This window comes from Oncorhynchus nerka, linkage group LG1, assembly GCF_034236695.1.
Source record: "Oncorhynchus nerka isolate Pitt River linkage group LG1, Oner_Uvic_2.0, whole genome shotgun sequence".
NCBI lineage: Eukaryota > Metazoa > Chordata > Actinopteri > Salmoniformes > Salmonidae > Oncorhynchus > Oncorhynchus nerka.
The window spans coordinates 13,832,962-13,850,853 of record NC_088396.1 but is presented as its reverse complement, the minus strand read 5'-3'; the positions used below and the strand labels follow the sequence as shown (position 1 = coordinate 13,850,853).

The 17,892-nt window shown below is 39.7% G+C and overlaps 1 long non-coding RNA gene across 2 annotated transcripts in view; it reads left to right on the top strand.

Moving 5' to 3' along the window:
* Positions 1-235: 235 nt before the first annotated feature.
* The window catches only part of LOC135563504 (uncharacterized), a 43,700-nt gene continuing 26,043 nt past the window's right edge, over positions 236-17,892 (top strand). Inside the window, exons 1-3 of one of the 2 annotated variants that reach the window (XR_010460327.1) lie at positions 236-284; positions 408-477; positions 978-1,019. This is a non-coding gene — a long non-coding RNA (uncharacterized LOC135563504). Of the gene's footprint in view, positions 478-977; positions 1,020-17,892 lie in introns of both variants that reach the window. The other variant, XR_010460324.1, reaches the window with a different exon arrangement.

Genomic DNA, 17,892 nt, shown 5'->3' with positions numbered 1-17,892 from the left:
TATTTCAATTTTCTAACTATTTTTCATTGGGAAGACAGATAAAGCAATCACTTTTGCATGGGAAACACAGAATCCTATTAATTACACACGTGATTAATTACGTTACTTTGGTTTTAAGCCGTGATCGCAGTGGGCTTTGAATAGAATGCAATCAACTTTCAGCCGATGCAAAACACAGCTACGACGGCGCCCGGGCGAGATTAATCGAACACCCTCAATGTTCCACGAGCATCCGGAAGAACTGCCTATGAACGCGCACTTTGGATGCGACACAACTATGCCGGGTAGGCAAATCTTAATTACGGTGCACATCAATTATGTATTACTGCAATACTGGAGCTTTTTTTAAATTAATGGAGTGAATTACATTATTTAAGAAAAAGCGTATAATTTGCTCGCTTAATTAGGTTACTCAGAGAGAAGGACATCATTGAACAATCAGTGATTGCTTATAAAGGCTGAAAAACGAAATTAATGGTAAGTGCCGCAACTTGAGGATCATTATCCTTAGCAATCTGTCATATAGTTAAATCATGTGTTTGATCACAGTTTTCATTGACGTATGATTGTCTTCGTGTTGGAACTAAATAATTGCTCCCTTCAGATTGCATGCTTTTCGATCTTGTCCAGGACCCGTCGGAAATGATCTGTGTATATTTTGTGACATATTGAATATCGTGTGCGTGAAATGCACACAGAACCATTTACAGTAGTTGTTTTGCATGTTTCTGTGACTATTATCGAAAGGATTAATGAAAACCTATCATTTCCAACAGGTCAATCTTTACAGACCTTCCCAGTGAAAAGTAATCTAATGCACTGTATTCTATTACCTATATCACCTCGAGTTCATTGGTGGTTACATTTTACAGTCACTTTGTGCTTGATTTTATATGACACCCTGGTTGCTACACTGCTTCTGGAAATAATCGTTCACTCCAGGCTCATTTACGGTACATGTATATTTTTTTTCACAGAATAGAGAATTCGCTACAGCATACCTACATCTTTTATTTAAGGTAAGACTAAGTATATTGTCTCTTTTGTACTGTCTAACACGTTTTGCCGTGGAATACAGAAATGTGATGTCACCTGCCTTCGGTTTGGGTTGATGTGTTGGATTTATGGCCTGTGATATTCCATTAAAAGCTTGCTCAGCTGTTGCAGTTTTGCTACAAAAACTCTTATTATAACATCTGAAGGTAAGATTTGATCTTGATTTTCAGACTGACATCTGGTCTACTCCAATATAGACTGGTTATTAAATAGGAATAACTTGAGTCAGGATGGAAGGGTTAGACCCGATACAGCTTCAGGTGTAAATATGAAATTGATGCAAACACATTGTAGCATCTGTGATGTGCATTTTGGCTGTTATTTAGTCAGGATCATTATGAGATGGCAATAAGACGATAAAAGGTACTCAATACATGCTTCAATGTTTCAAAATGTACAGCATATTAGATACATGGAGTTTTCCAATGGCTTTTGACACTGTGAAACACCCAAAGGCTTACATTAAAGGTCCTTGTAGATAATGGCTGAAAAGTCCTCTGGTGGATGTGCATTTATTTTCTTCAACAGACACAATACAGGCTTTACCGAGCAGTAGTATACTGAGTGCCATTTTAGAGAGCAGAAATAGTCTTAACGGATGGTGATTTTAGGTATAATTGCCAGGCTGATTATTCAATGCCTTATCAAAATGGTTTAGATAGCAAAGGTCATGTAATTGGATGTCAGTGTTGGCAGCAGCTGGGGAGACATGCTGTGCCAATGAAGTGGTGGGTTGGAATATGGCAGCGTGTCTCGTTATCCAGTTATACCCTCTTTGTTGTGGCTCAACCATTCTCTTTTGCCAAACAGGAAGGAGCCACTGAGACAGCTCTGTGCAACACACACACACACACACACACACACACACACACACACACACACACACACACACACACACACACACACACAAACTCAATCCAGCAAAGTGATTGAGATCTGTGGGGCTCCACCTCTTATCTTGGCAATGATTTTGTTCCTCCCTAATCCATCTGTTAGTCTATGCAATCCGTCAGCAACCTGTCCTCACAGGAATGTGACTTAATTAGTACATGTCTTGTTACATAGTTAAATATGCACTCTCAAACGTATGTATAATTCCAGCCTGTAGTTTTGAAAGTGGTGCTCTTGGGCCAAACGTGGTTCACGTTGTTTGGGTACTACGTCGTCAAATTGTGTACTATGTCTTTCGTTTTGTATGATGTGTTACGTCCTGCAAATATTAGAAATAAAGTACCGGTCAAAAATGTGGACACACCTACTCATTCCAGGTTTTTTCTTTATTTGACTATTTTCTACATTGTAGAATAATATTGAAGTCAACAAAACTATGAAATAATACATATTGAATGAGTAGGTGTGTCCAAACCTTTGACTGGTGCTATCTACATATATAATTATTATTTATTTTACAGTTGAAGTCGGCGGTTTACATACACCTTAGCCAAATAGATTTTAACTCCGTATCAGAAGCTTCTAAAGACATGACATAATTTTCTGGAATTTTCCAAGCTGTTTAAAGGCACAGTCAACTTAGTGTATCTAAACTTCTGACCCACTGGAATTGTGATTAAGTGAAATAATCTGTCTGTAAACAATTGTTGGAAAAATTACTTGTGTCATGTACAAAGTAGATGTCCTAACCAACTTGCCAAAACTATAGTTTGTTAACATTAAATTTGTGGAGTGGTTAAAAACAAGTTTTAATGACTCCAACCTAAGTGTATGTAAACTTCCGACTTCAACTGACATACATACATATCTTATTTACCTAACTATTCAGCCCGTTTGCGATGAGACTCAAAATTGATCTCAGGTGCATCCTGTTTCCACTGGTCATCCTTGAGATGTTTCTAGAACTTGATTGGAGTCCACCTGTGGTAAATTAAATTGGTTGGAAATGATTGGGAAAGGCACACACCTGTCTATATAAGGTCCCACAGTTGACAGTGCATGTCAGACAAAAACCAAGCCATGAGGTCTAAGGAATTGTCCGTAGAGTTCCGAGACAGGATTGTGTTGAGGCACAGGTCTGGGGAAGGGTACCGAAAAATGTCTGCAGCAATGAAGGTGCCCAAGAACACAGTGGCCTCCATAATTCTTAAATGGAAGATGTATGGAATCAAGATTTTTCCTATAGCTGGCTGCCCGGCCAAACTGAGCAATTGGGGGAGAAGGGCTTTGGTCAGGGTGACCAAGTACCTGATTCTCACTCAGACAGAGCTCTCAAGTTCCTCTGCGGTGATGGAAGAACCTTCCAGAAGGACAACCATCTCTGCAGCACTCCACCAAAAGGCACCTAAAGACTCTCAGACCATGAGAAAACAGATTCTTTGGTCTGATGAAACCAAGATTGAACTATTTGGCCTGAATGTCAAGCTTCACGTCTGGAGGAAACATGGCACCATCCCTACGGTGAAGCATGGTGGTGGCTGCATCATGCTGTGGGGATGTTTTTCAGCGGCAGGGAGAGTAGTCAGAATAGAGGCAAAGATGAGCAATGTACAGCGAGATTCTTGACAAAACTGCTCCAGAGCGCTCAGGACCTCAGCCTGTGGCGAATGTTCACCTTCCAACAGGACACTAGGTGTGCCACGCTTGTAGCGTCATACCCAATAAGATTTGAAGCTTTAATCGCTGAAAAAATGTCCTTCAACAAAGTTCTGAGTAAAGGGTCATTATGGGGTATTGTTTGTAACTTGATTAGGTTTTCTTTTTTTATATATATACATATTAGAATGAGGCTGTAACAAAATGTCAAGGGGTCTGAATACTTTCTTAAGGCACTGTATAAAAAATATATACTTGTGTTTATTCAAAAAAAATATTTGTATGATATATTACAAATCCAATTCATACACATATGTTACTAATTTGTTGTGCTTAAGAGAACATTAAAGAACATTGAAACATACACTAAATTATATTACCTGGGGCAAACTTCCCTCCCCCCTGGACACCTACAGCACCAGATTCCATAGGAAGGCCAAAAAGATAATGTCCTTGACATCAACCACCTGAGCCACTGCCTGTTCACCCCACTATCATCCAGAAGGTGAGGTCAGTACAGGTGCAACAAAGCTGGGACAGAGAGACAGAAGCTGTTTTTCAATCTCAAGGCCATCGGACTGCTAAACAGCCATCACTAGCACATCAGAGGCAGCTGCTTGCACACACTATTCTACGGTATCTTAGTCACTTTGAAATTGTGTTTACATATTGCATCACCCATTTCATATGTATATACTGTATTCTATACTACACCACTGACTGTTAAACCGCCATCTCCAGCACATCAGAGGCTGCTGCCTATAGACAGAGATTAGGAATCACTGGCCACTTTAAGGAAATGAAACACTAGCCACTTCAATAATGTCTCTGTATCTTGCAATACTCATCTCATATGTGTAAACTGCACTCTATACTATTCTATGTTGTCTTAGTCACTTTAATTGTTTGTAAATATTGCATCATGCATCTCACATGTACTGTATATACTGTATTATATACTATGCCACTGTATCTTAGTCTAATGCTGCTCTGACATGTATGTATGTGTGTATATATATATATATATTCTTAATCCATTCCTTACTTAGAGTTATGTGTATTTTGGGTATATGTTGTGAAACTGTTAGATATTACTTCACTGTCGGAGCTAGAAGCACAAGCATTTCGCTACACCCGAAATAACATCTGCTAAACACGTGTATGTGACCAATAAAATTTGATTTGATTTAAATGTGTTTACCTTGTGAATAACTGAGCCTTTTGAATGTTGGTACCTTTTTGAATAACTGAATCTGCCTTGCGTTGCTATTAAAAACTGTAGCATAGTTGGCTTGGGCGCATTGAATGTGGTTCATTAAAGATTTAGAGAGATGGTAGTGCGACTTTTTAAAGATAATAGTACAGAGTAGAATGTCCCTGCATGACTCTGGCATGGGTGAGTAGTCTTCTCACAGTTTCACATTCAGAGCCAACATTTGTGGGAATGACAGGGATGCATGCTTTCCTTTAAACTTGGCCTGCAGTTCCATTCATACTGACTTGTAAAAACAGGCCAACAGGCTAGGCTAGAAGATTGTTTTTGGGAGGGAGTAACTGGTGCTTTAGATCAGTGGTTCATATCTTGTTGATCAGTTGGAATGTTCTGTTTAGGAAGCATGTCCTTAGGCTTAACAGGACATTGCATGTTGATTATTCAGGGGGGAAGATCACAACACAATTAAACTGTTTTGAATCAGTCTTAGATAAATATTGATCTGATGATATTCCTATTTTCTCACCTTTTAATGTCTCAACTAATGTTCACCCCTCTTGAAATTGGAAGACCACGCCAATCCATTCTATAGACTTACAAAACTGTATATGCCAGTATTAAATTAACGGCCAAATGCAACCATTTTTATCTCAATATCAAATCATTTCTGAGTAACAATTATGTACTTTAGTGTGATTGTTTCCAATTAAAATTGACGAAAAGAAACACAGCTTCTTAGCAAAGAGCAATTTCTCAAGCAATAATTTATCTAGGACTGTCTGGGAGTGGTCTGAGTGGGGAGGGGAAAACTAGCTGTTATTGTAAGAGAGGTTTGGAACACTCTTTCTTATTGGTCTATTAACTAATTTACCGACCGTTGATGTCACCGGGCAGGGCAAAACTCAATCCCAACAAAGCAGGCAGAAGTTTTCAGCCGGTCTTTTCAAATACAGTGGGGCAAAAAAGTATTTAGTCAGCCACCAATTGTGCAAGTTCTCCCACTTAAAAAGATGAGAGGCCTGTAATTTTCATCATAGTTCATCATAATTTTTCATCATCACTTCAACTATGACAGACAAAATGAGAAAAAAAATCCAGAAAATCACTGTAGGATTTTTTATGAATTTATTTGCAAATTATGGTGTAGGTTAGCAGTAAAACCTTGAAATCAGCCCTTGCCTTGACAGGAAGCCCATGTCAGGAGGCTAGCACTGGAGTAATATGATGACATTTTTGGGTTCTAGTCAGGATTCTAGCAGCCATATTTAGTACTTAAGTTAAGTTTATTTAGTGCTTTATCCGGGTAGCCGGAAAGTAGAGCATTGCACTAGACTAACCTAGAAGTAACAAAAGCATGGACAAATTTTTCTGCATCATTTTTGGACCGAAAGTTTCTGATTTTTGCAATGTTACCTAGATGGAAAAAAAAGCTGTCCTTGAAACATTCTTGATATGTTCGTCAAAAGAGAGATCAGGGTCCAGGTCCTTCACAGTTTTATTTGAGACGACTGTACAACCATTAAGATTAATTGTCAGATTCAATAGATATCTTTGTTTCTTGGAACCTAAAACAAGCTTCTCTGTTTTGTCCGAGTTTAAAAGTAGAACGTTCGCAGCCATCCACTTCCTTATGTCTGAAACACAGGCTTCTAACGAGGGCAATTTTGGGGCTTCACCATGTTTCATTGAAATGTACAGCTGTGTGTCATCCGCATAGCAGTGAAAGTTAACATTATGTTTTCGAATGACATCCCCAAGAGGTAAAATATATAGTGAAAACAATAGTGGTCCTAAAACGGAACCTTGAGGAACACCGAAATTTACAGTTGATTTGTCAGAGGACAAACCATTCACAGGGACAAACTGATATCTTTCCGACAGATAAGATTTAAACCAGGCCAGAACTTGTCCGTGTAGACCAATTTGGGTTTCCAATCTCTCCAAAAGAATGTGGTGATCGATGGTATCAAAAGCAGCACTAAGGTCTAGGAGCACGAGGACAGATGCAAAGCCTCGGTCTGATGCCATTAAAAGGTAATTTACCACCTTCACAAGTTATGATGGGGTCTAAAACCAGACTGAAGCATTTCGTATACATTGTTTATCTTCAGGAAGGCAGCGAGTTGCTGTGCAACAGCCTTTTCTAAAAATGTTGAGAGGAATGGAAGATTCGATATAGCCCGATAGTTTAAAAAATATATTTTCTGCGTCAAGGTTAGGCTTTTTCAAGAGAGGCTTTATTACTGCCACTTTTAGTGAGTTTGGTACACATCCGGTGGATAGAGAGACGTTTATTATGTTCAACATAGGAGGGCCAAGCACAGGAAGCAGCTCTTTCAGTAGTTTAGTTGGAATAGGGTCCAGTATGCAGCTTGAAGGTTTAGAGGCCGTGTTTATTTTCATCATTGTGTCAAGAGATATAGTACTAAAACACTTGAGTGTCTCTCTTGATCCTAGGTCCTGGCAGAGTTGTGCAGACTCAGGACAACTGAGCTTTGAAGGAATACGCAGATTTAAAGAGGAGTCTGTAATTTGCTTTCTAATAATCATGATCTTTTCCTCAAAGAAGTTCATTAATTTTACTGCTGAAGTGAAAGCCATCCTCTCTTGGGGAATGCTGCTTTTTAATTAGCTTTGCGACAGTATCAAAAAGGAATTTCGGATTGTTCTTATTTTCCTCAATTAAGTTGGAAAAATAGGATGATCGAGCAGCAGTAAGGGCTCTTTGATACTGCACGGTACTGTCTTTCCAAGCTAGTCGGAAGACTTCCAGTTTGGTGTGGCGCCATTTCTGTCCCAATTTTCTGGAAGCTTGTTTCAGAGCTCGGGTATTTTCTGTGTACCAGGGAGCTAGTTTCTTATGAGAAATGTTTTTAGTTTTTTGGGGTGCAACTGCATCTAGGGTATTGTGCAAGGTTAAATTGAGTCCCTCAGTTAGGTGGTTAACTGATTTTTGTCCTCTGACGTCCTTGGGTAGACAGAGGGAGTCTGGAAGGACATCAAGGAATCTTTGTGTTGTCTGTGAATTTATAGCACGATGTTCCTTAGATGGGGTCTGAGCAGATTATTTGTTGCAATTGCAAACGTAATAAAATGGTGGTCCAATAGTCCAGGATTATGAGGAAAAACATGTATGACTGTGACAGTGAGTAGGTCCAGAGACATGTTGGACAAAACCCACTGAGTCGATGATGTCTCCAAAAGCCTTTTGGAGTGGGTCTGTGGACCTTTCCATGTGAATATTAAAGTCACCAAAAATTTTAATATTATCTGCTATGACTACAAGGTCCGATAGGAATTCAGGGAACTCAATGAGGAACGCTGTATATGGCCCAGGAGGCCTGTAAACAGTAGTTATAAAAAGTGATTGAGTAGGCTGCGTAGATTTCATGACGAGAAGTTCAAAAGACGAAAACGTCATTTTTTTTTTTGTAAATTGAAATTTGCTATCGTAAATGTTAGCAACACCTCCGCCTTTGCGGGATGCAAAGTTATCTTTGACAACTTTGACAACTTTTACTTCACTACATTCCTAAAAAAATATGTACTTTTTACTCCATACATTTTCCCTGACACCCAAAAGTACAGTAACAGGACAGTAAAATTGTCAAATTCACATACTTCAAGGTCATCCCTAATGCCTCTGATCTGGCAGATTCACTAAACACACAGCGTCGTTTTTAAATGATGTCTGAGTGTTGGGGCGTGCCCCTGGCTATCCGTAAACAAACAAAAAATAGGAAACAAATAAAATGGTGCCCTCTGGTTTGCTTAATATATGGAAATTAAAATAATTTATACTTTTTACTTTTAAAACCAAATATGTTTTGATTTTACTCAAGTAGTATTTTACTGGGGGACTTTTATTTTCAACTCTATTAAGTAATCTAGACTTTTACTCAAGTATGACAATGGGGTACTTTAACCTGCACTGTTAATTAATGGAGGTCCACATAAATAACAACAATTTATTACTGTATGTATAACTCTGATAGTGTGTCTGAATGTCATAAACACAGTAGCATAGTTACGCAACCTATCTATTTTGATGCACTCTCATTGATAATGGGCCTGCACACCTTTTTTAAGGCATTTTTTCAATTGGATGTGAATTTTGATCAACTATTATTTTGATTCAGAGGAAAATCAAGAGCACCTCTTTCCCATTCCTACGAGTCTGAGCATGTCATCTTTCTCTGAATAAATTCTCAAATGATTTCCATCATGCTGCTCTATGCCTGCCATCACTATCACTATGGCAACCAGTTTTAATGTGGGGGGGGGACTCTGATGAAATGACTACCATTGTGGTATATGTTTTTATTTTGTCAGACCATTAGTCAGAGAAGTTGCAATACTGTAAAGAAAATATTCCTCAGATACAGTATGAATCATTATGAATCGCTAAGTGTTGATTTAGTATAACCACAGAACTAGAATGAGAGTCATTTTATCTATTTGAATAACTACATGAGAAACTATCATGTTACATATTTTTTTACGTTTTTACATTCTGCTACATTAAACAACACACTGTATTAGATGTTCATTTACAGTAGATATTCTGTACATTTCTAAATTTGTCTGATGGTGATCCTATTTCTAGCTTGCAGGAGTCCGTATCCATTAGGATGAATTGAGTTAATTAGGCTAAATGTATCCTTTGAAATGTGAGAGCTGCATATAGCTGTTAGCCTCCAAAGGCACCTTCAAACCATGTTTTCGTTTGGTGTACTGAGATTTACAGATGAACATAGTTATTATTCCACTGTCTATGTACAAGCACTGCATGACCCGCTTCATGAATTTGACCAGATAACAGAGCTAATGTTTTACATATGAAAATGCTTGAAGATCTCAGCAGATACTATATATTAATAATGATGTCTGCTAACATGGACCCACAACCCCTCGGCTCCCTCCGCATGTAACAGAGATGAAAGCATCTTTGTCTCTGTGAGGTGCCTTGGCAGCTCTGTCTCTGCCAGAGCTAGGGCTTCTGTGAACTTTTAGGTGGCATGGGAAAACAGTCATAAATAAAATGTGCTTTTATCAATAATTCAGCTTAGCATTGTGATTGACAACTAGTGGGAAATAACCTGATTATACCTCCACAGTGCATGACTTGAATTACACCAAAACATGCCCAAGTTTGAATGTGTTTTTAAAAAGTTAAGACACTGTAAGCTGTATGTTGACTAATTTCAGCAGACAATGGATCGATTATGTTGTCAGGCTGTCAGATGAATTCCTTTGCTGCTCCTAGTGAGCGTCAAACCAAGAGCATCATTATTTCAGTATTTTGTCTTTTCGTGAGAGTGTAATGGTTTTATGAATCCATGTTATGAAAGACCATATGTAAAACCATGAAACTGCTTTCTTTTAGATTATACACCAGCTGCCGTTGAAAAAGAATCAGACAAAAAAAACTACCCTTATTGGGTGCACCCAATATAATATGTTATTCTATATCCCTGTCTTTGAAAAGTAATGACATCCCCCTAAGACCCGCCCCCCTTAGAAACAAATATTATTGGCAGATGTATGTTAATGGCCGATGTTATGAAATGGAACAGAGCAGAGCAGCCCAGTTTGATATAATGGTACTACAAACAACCTAATGGTTGGTATAAGACTCTTATCTCAGTCATCCCTGGACCTGCATTGATAATAGACATGCACCGCCGTTTCCTCTATTGTTCTGTGAGGAGGAGCAAGATAGATCAATGGTCCCTGTGCTAGCTGCAGCAGGCAGGCAGGCTCCCATCCTTCGTGTGCAGAGTGCTGAGCAGTGGGCTGGTCCGACTCCCTCCTTTCCTTTCGTGTGTGGAGCTGTCTACAGCCTCGGGCAACATCAAGTTAACAAATGTACGGAGCCCGTGTGAAAGCTTGATTTGCATAAATCTGTAAATGTACCACATTTTCTTGAATGGATTCCTTTGTGTTTAATTGGTGCGTTGTTCCTTATGCATGTGACTTTCCAATTGTCACTGAGCTGCCTGAACATCAGTATCCTCTTGGACTGTGTTGTTCTCCTTTTTTGATTTAATTTGACCATGAGCTTATCATGTATATAAGTAATGTGTAGATAGATTATATTATTGTGTTATTGATAGTTGAGAAACATTGAGTGTTTGAAGATGACTGTGCCCGCTCCACCACAGCTTATTTATTGTGATTTAGACAGAGCGGTCATAGTTGTATTTTATTAATGCACAGAGTCTGGTTTTATGTGTAGATTGATATATCGGCAATGTATTGTGCTAATGTCTCATAGTATTGTTCGCTAGGTCTGAAAACATTCTGCTGCACATTTTGATGGTTCTCCATATAATCACTGATTTATTTTCAGATGTGGGGAAAGTTTTTTTTATCCCTACCACTTTGATTGAAACCATCCTGTAGCCTACATTGACTTATTTTGTGGGAGATGTGGGCTTGACCAAGTTTCCCTTTGGGACACAGGGATGCAAATTACATTGAGCATTCTGTTATTCCTGAACACGTGATTAACTGACAGCGAGAGAGAGAATAGAAGAGAGAGAGAGAGCGATAGAGAGAGAGAGAGAGAGAGAGAGAGAGAGAGAGAGAGAGAGAGAATAGAAGAGAGATGGAGAATTGGAGAGAGCGAGGGAGAGAGAGACATTCACCAAACAAATTCCTCCGCGGCCTTTTCATGTATAATTTAGGAGGCTCGCCACCCTCTAAACAGTATCATCGAATGTGGAATACATCAGCGTTGTGTTCATGTTCTCTCCGCCACATGCTCTGTTGCAGGAATCCTCCGTCAACATCATCTGTAGATATATAATCATCCAGGCCTCAGCTCCTCCTCAGGGAGCCCAGCTGAGACCTGGCCTGCCTCTCAAGGTTGCTGTTTATGGCTGCGTCTGACACCAGTGATTTATGAGGTTAAGCCTAACCTCAGACTTCTAATATGGCAGAGGATCTTTAAATCAAATCAAAAATAAATAAATAATGCTTATGTTCCTAGCTCCAGCAGTGCAGTGATACCTATCAACACAAACAATACATGCAAATCCACAAATAAAACAATATAAATTTAGAAATATTAGAACGAGCAATGTCAGAGTCCAGGAATATAAATATATATGTATATGATGGTGTGTATAGACATTATGGACAGTATATATATAGAAAAGGTGTGTACAGCAGTAGTTATATAAGATGAGCCTTGACTAGAAAACAGTATAAACAGTGCCTTCAGAAAGTATTCACACCCCTTGACTTTTTCCACATTGTGTTGTGTTACAGCCTGCATTTAAAATGGATTGAGATGATGTGTCACTTGTATACAGTTGAAGTCGGAAGTTTACATACACCTTAGCCAAATACATTTAAACTCAGTTATTCACAATTCCTGACATTTAATCCAAATTAAATCTGTCTTAGGTCAGTTAGGATCACCACTTTATTTTAAGAATGTGAAATGTAATAATAATAATAATAGAGAATGATTTATTTCAGCTTTTATTTATTTCATCACATTCCCAGTGGGTCAGAAGTTTACATACACTCAATTAGTATTTGGTAGCATTGCCTTTAAATTGTTTAACTTAGGTCAAATGTCTCGGGTGGCCCTCCACAAGCTTCCCACAATAAGTTTGGTGAATTATGGCCCATTACACTGAGCTGGTGTAACTGAGTCAGGTTTGTAGGCCTCCTTGCTCACACACACATTTTCAGTTCTGCTCACAAATGTTCTATAGGATTGAGGTCAGGGTTTTGTGATGGCCACTCCAATACCTTGACTTTGTTGTCCCAACTTTGGAAGTATGCTTGGGGTCACTGTCCATTTGGAAGACCCATTTGCAACCAAACTTTAACTTCTTGACTGATGTCTTGAGATGTTTCTTCAATATATCCACATAATTTTTATTCCTCATGATGCCATCTATTTTGTGAAGTGCACCAGTCCCTCCTGCAGCAAAGCACCCCCACAACATGATGCTGTCACCCCCGTGTTTCACGGTTGTGATGGTGTTCTTCAGTTTGCAAGCCTCCCCCTTTTTCCTCCAAACATAACGATGGTCATTATGGCCAAAAAGTTATATTTTTGTTTCATCAGACCAGAGGACATTTCTCCAAAAAGTATTATCTTTGTCCCCATGTGCAGTTGCAAACCGTAGTCTGGCTTTTTTATGGCAGTATTGGAGCAGTGGCTTCTTACTTGCTGGGCGGCCTTTCAGGTTATGTCGATATAGGACTCGTTTTACTGTGGATATAGATACTTTTGTACCTGTTTCCTCCAGCATCTTCACAGGGTACTTTGCTGTTGTTCTGGGATTGACTTGCACTTTTCGCACCAAAGTGCGTTCATCTCTAAAAGACAGAATGCGTCTGTTTCCTGAGCGGTATGACGGCTGCGTGGTCCCATGGTGGAAATTGCTCCCAAGGATGAACCAGACCTGTGGAGGTCTACAATTGTTTTTCTGAGGTCTTGGCTGATTTCTTATGGTATTCCCATGATGTCAAGCAAAGAGGCACTGAGTTTGAAGGTAGGCCTTGAAATACATCCACAGGTACACATCTAATTGACTCAAATGATGTCAATTAGCCTAACATTAGCTTCTAAAGCCATGACATCATTTTCTGGAATTTTCCAAGCTGTTTAGAGGCACAGTCAACTTAGTGTATGTAAACTTCTGACCCACTGGAATTGTGATACAGTGAATTATAAGTGAAACAATCTGTCTGTAAATTGTTGGAAAAAGTACTTGTGTCATGCACAAAGTAGATGTTTTAACCGACTTGCCAAAAATATAGTTTGTTAACAAGACATTTGTGAAGTGGTTGAAAAATGAAAGCTAAGTGAGTGGAAACTTCCGACTTCAACTGTACATGCAATACCCCATAATGTCAAAGTGGAATTATGTTTTTAGAAATGTTTACAAATGAATACAACATTTAAAGCTGAAATGTCTTGAGTCAATAACTATTCAACTCCTTTGTAATGGCAAGCCTAAATAAGTTCAGGAATACACATTTGCTTAACACGTCACATAATAAGTTGCATGAACTTACTCTGTGTGCAATAATAGTGTTTAAAATTATATTTGAATGACTACCTCATCTCTGGACCCCACAAATACAGTTATCTGTAAGGTCCCTCAGTCAAGCAGTGAATTTCAAACACAGATTCAACCACAAAGACCCGGAAGGTTTTCCAATGCTTCGCAAAGAAGGGCACCTATTGGTAGATGGGTAAAGATTAAAAAAAGCAGACCTTGTCCTCTTGAGCATGGTGCAGTTATTAATTATATCAATACACCCAGTCACTACAAATATACAGGCGCCCTTCCTAACTCAGTTGCCGGAGAGGAAGGAAAGCACTCAGGGATTTCACCATGAGGCCAATGGGGATTTTAAAACCGTTACAGAGTTTATTGGCTGTGATTGGAGAAAACTGAGGATGGATCAACAACATTGTAGTTACTCAACCACAAGACAATTTTTTTAACTGCATTTTATTTCACCTTTATTTAAATAGGTAGGCTAGTTGAGAACAAGTTCTCATTTGCAACTGCGACCTGGCCAAGATAAAGCATAGCAATTAGACACGTACAACAACACAGAGTTTATTTTATTTGACCTTTATTCATCTAGGCAAGTCAGTCAAGAACAAATTCTTATTTTCAATGATCGCCTAGGAACAGTGGGTTAACTGCCTGTTCAGGGGCAGAATGAAAGATTTGTACCTTGTCAGCTCGGGGGTTTGAACCTTCCGGTTACTAGTCCAACGCTCTAACCACTAGGCTACCCTGCCGCCCCTAGTTACACATGGAATAAACAAAACATACAGTCAATAATACAGTAGAAAAAAAGAAAACAAAAAGTTTATATACAGTGAGTGCAAATGAGGTAAGATAAGGGAGTTAAGGCAATGAATAGGCCATAGTAGCAAAGTAATTACAATTTAGCTAATTAACACTGGAGTGATAGATGTGCATTTGATGATCTGCAAGTAGAAATACTGGTCTGCAAAAAAAAAAAAAGTAAATAAAAACAATATGGGGATTAGGTAGGTAGTTGGATGGGCTATTTACAGATGGGCTGTGTACAGCTGCAGCGATCGGTGAGCTGCTCAGATAGTTGATGCTTAAAGTTAGTGAGGGATATATAGGTCTCCAAATTCAGCGATTTTTGCAATTCGTTCCAGTCATTGGCAGCAGAGAACTGTAAGGACAGGCGGTCAAAGGAGGTGTTGGCTTTGCAGATGACCAGTGAGATATACAGTGCCTTGCGAAAGTATTCGGCCCCCTTGAACTTTGCGACCTTTTGCCACATTTCAGGCTTCAAACATAAAGATATAAAACTGTATTTTTTTGTGAAGAATCAACAACAAATGGGACACAATCATGAAGTGGAACGACATTTATTGGATATTTCAAACTTTTTTAACAAATCAAAAACTGAAGAATTGGGCGTGCAAAATTATTCAGCCCCCTTAAGTTAATACTTTGTAGCGCCACCTTTTGCTGCGATTACAGCTGTAAGTCGCTTGGGGTATGTCTCTATCAGTTTTGCACATCGAGAGACTGACATTTTTTCCCATTCCTCCTTGCAAAACAGCTCGAGCTCAGTGAGGTTGGATGGAGAGCATTTGTGAACAGCAGTTTTCAGTTCTTTCCACAGATTCTCGATTGGATTCAGGTCTGGACTTTGACTTTGCCATTCTAACACCTGGATATGTTTATTTTTGAACCATTCCATTGTAGATTTTGCTTTATGTTTTGGATCATTGTCTTGTTGGAAGACAAATCTCCATACCAGTCTCAGGTCTTTTGCAGACTCCATCAGGTTTTCTTCCAGAATGGTCCTGTATTTGGCTCCATCCATCTTCTCATCAATTTTAACCATCTTCCCTGTCCCTGCTGAAGAAAAGCAGGCCCAAACCATGATGCTGCCACCACCATGTTTGACAGTGGGTATGGTGTGTTCAGGGTGATGAGCTGTGTTGCTTTTACACCAAACATAACGTTTTGCATTGTTGCCAAAAAGTTCAATTTTGGTTTCATCTGACCAGAGCACCTTCTTCCACATGTTTGGTGTGTCTCCCAGGTGGCTTGTTGCAAACTTTAAATGACACTTTTTATGGATATCTTTAAGAAATGGCTTTCTTCTTGCCACTATTCCATAAAGGCCAGATTTGTGCAATATACGACTGATTGTTGTCCTATGGACAGAGTCTCCCACCTCAGCTGTAGATCTCTGCAATTCATCCAGAGTGATCATGGGCCTCTTGGCTGCATCTCTGATCAGTCTTCTCCTTGTATGAGCTGAAAGTTTAGAGGGACGGCCAGGTCTTGGTAGATTTGCAGTGGTCTGATACTCCTTCCATTTCAATATTATCGCTTGCACAGTGCTCCTTGGGATGTTTAAAGCTTGGGAAATCTTTTTGTATCCAAATCTGGCTTTAAACTTCTTCACAACAGTATCTCGGACCTGCCTGGTGTGTTCCTTGTTCTTCATGATGCTCTCTGCGCTTTTAACGGACCTCTGAGACTATCACAGTGCAGGTGCATTTATACGGAGACTTGATTACACACAGGTGGATTGTATTTATCATCATTAGTCATTTAGGTCAACATTGGATCATTCAGAGATCCTCACTGAACTTCTGGAGAGAGTTTGCTGCACTGAAAGTAAAGGGGCTGAATAATTTTGCACGCCCAATTTTTCAGTTTTTGATTTGTTAAAAAAGTATGAAATATCCAATAAATGTCGTTCCACTTCATGATTGTGTCCCACTTGTTGTTGATTCTTCACAAAAAAATACAGTTTTATATCTTTAAGTTTGAAGCCTGAAATGTGGCAAAAGGTCGCAAAGTTCAAGGGGGGCGAATACTTTCGCAAGGCACTGTATCTGCTGGAGTGAGTGGTACGGGTAGGTGTTGTTACCAGTGAGCTGAGATAAGGCAGAGCTTTACCTAGCAAAGACATATAGGTGACCTGGAGTCAGCGGGTCTGGCGACGAATATGTAGAGAGGACCAGCCAACGAGAGCATACAGGTCCCAGTGGTGTGTGGTATATGGGGCTTTGGTGACAAAAATGGATGGCACTGTGATAGACTGCATCCAGTTTGCTGAGTAGAGTGCTGGAGGCTATTTTGTAGATGACATCGCCGAAGTCGAGGATTGGTAGGATAGTCAGTTTTACGAGGGTATGTTTGGCAGTGTGAGTGAAGGAGGCTTTGTTGTGAAATAGGAAGCCGATTCTAGATTTAATTTTGGATTGGAGATGCGTCTGGAAGGAGACTTTACAGTCTAGCCACCTAGGTATTTGTAGTTGTCCACATATTCTAGGTCAGAACCGTCCAGAGTAGTGATGTTAGTCGGGTGGGTGGGTGCTGGCAGCGATCGGTTGAAGAGCATGCATTTAGTTTTACTAGCGTTTAAGAGCAGTTGAAGGCCACGGAAGGAGTGTTGTATGGCATTGAAGCTCATTTGGAGGTTAGTTAACACAGTGTCCAAAGAAGGGCCAGATGTATACAGAATGGTGTCGTCTGCATAGAGGTGGAACAAGGAATCAGCCGCAGCAAGAACGACATCATTGATATATACAGAGAAAAGAGTCGGCCCAAGAATTGAACCCTTGTGGCACCCCCATAGAGACTGCCAGAGGTCCGGACAGCAAGCCCTCCGATTTGACACACTGAACTCTATCTGAGAAGTAGTTGGTGAACCAGGCGAGGCAGTCATTTGAGAAACCAAGGCTATTGAGTCTGCCGATAAGAATGCGATGATTGACAGAGTCGAAAGCATTGGGCAGGTCGATGAAGACGGCTGCACAGTACGGTCTCTTATCGATGGAAGTTATATGATATTGTTTAGTACCTTGAGCGTGGCTGAGGTGCACCCGTGACCAGCTTGGAAACCGGATTGCACAGTGGAGAAGGTACTGTGGGATTCAAAATGGTCAGTGATCTGTTTGTTAACTTTGCTTTCAAAGACTTTAGAAAGGCAGGACAGGATGGAAATAGGTCTGTAAGAGTTTGGGTCTAGAGTGTCACCCACTTTGAAGAGGGGGATGACCGCGTCAGCTTTCCAATCTT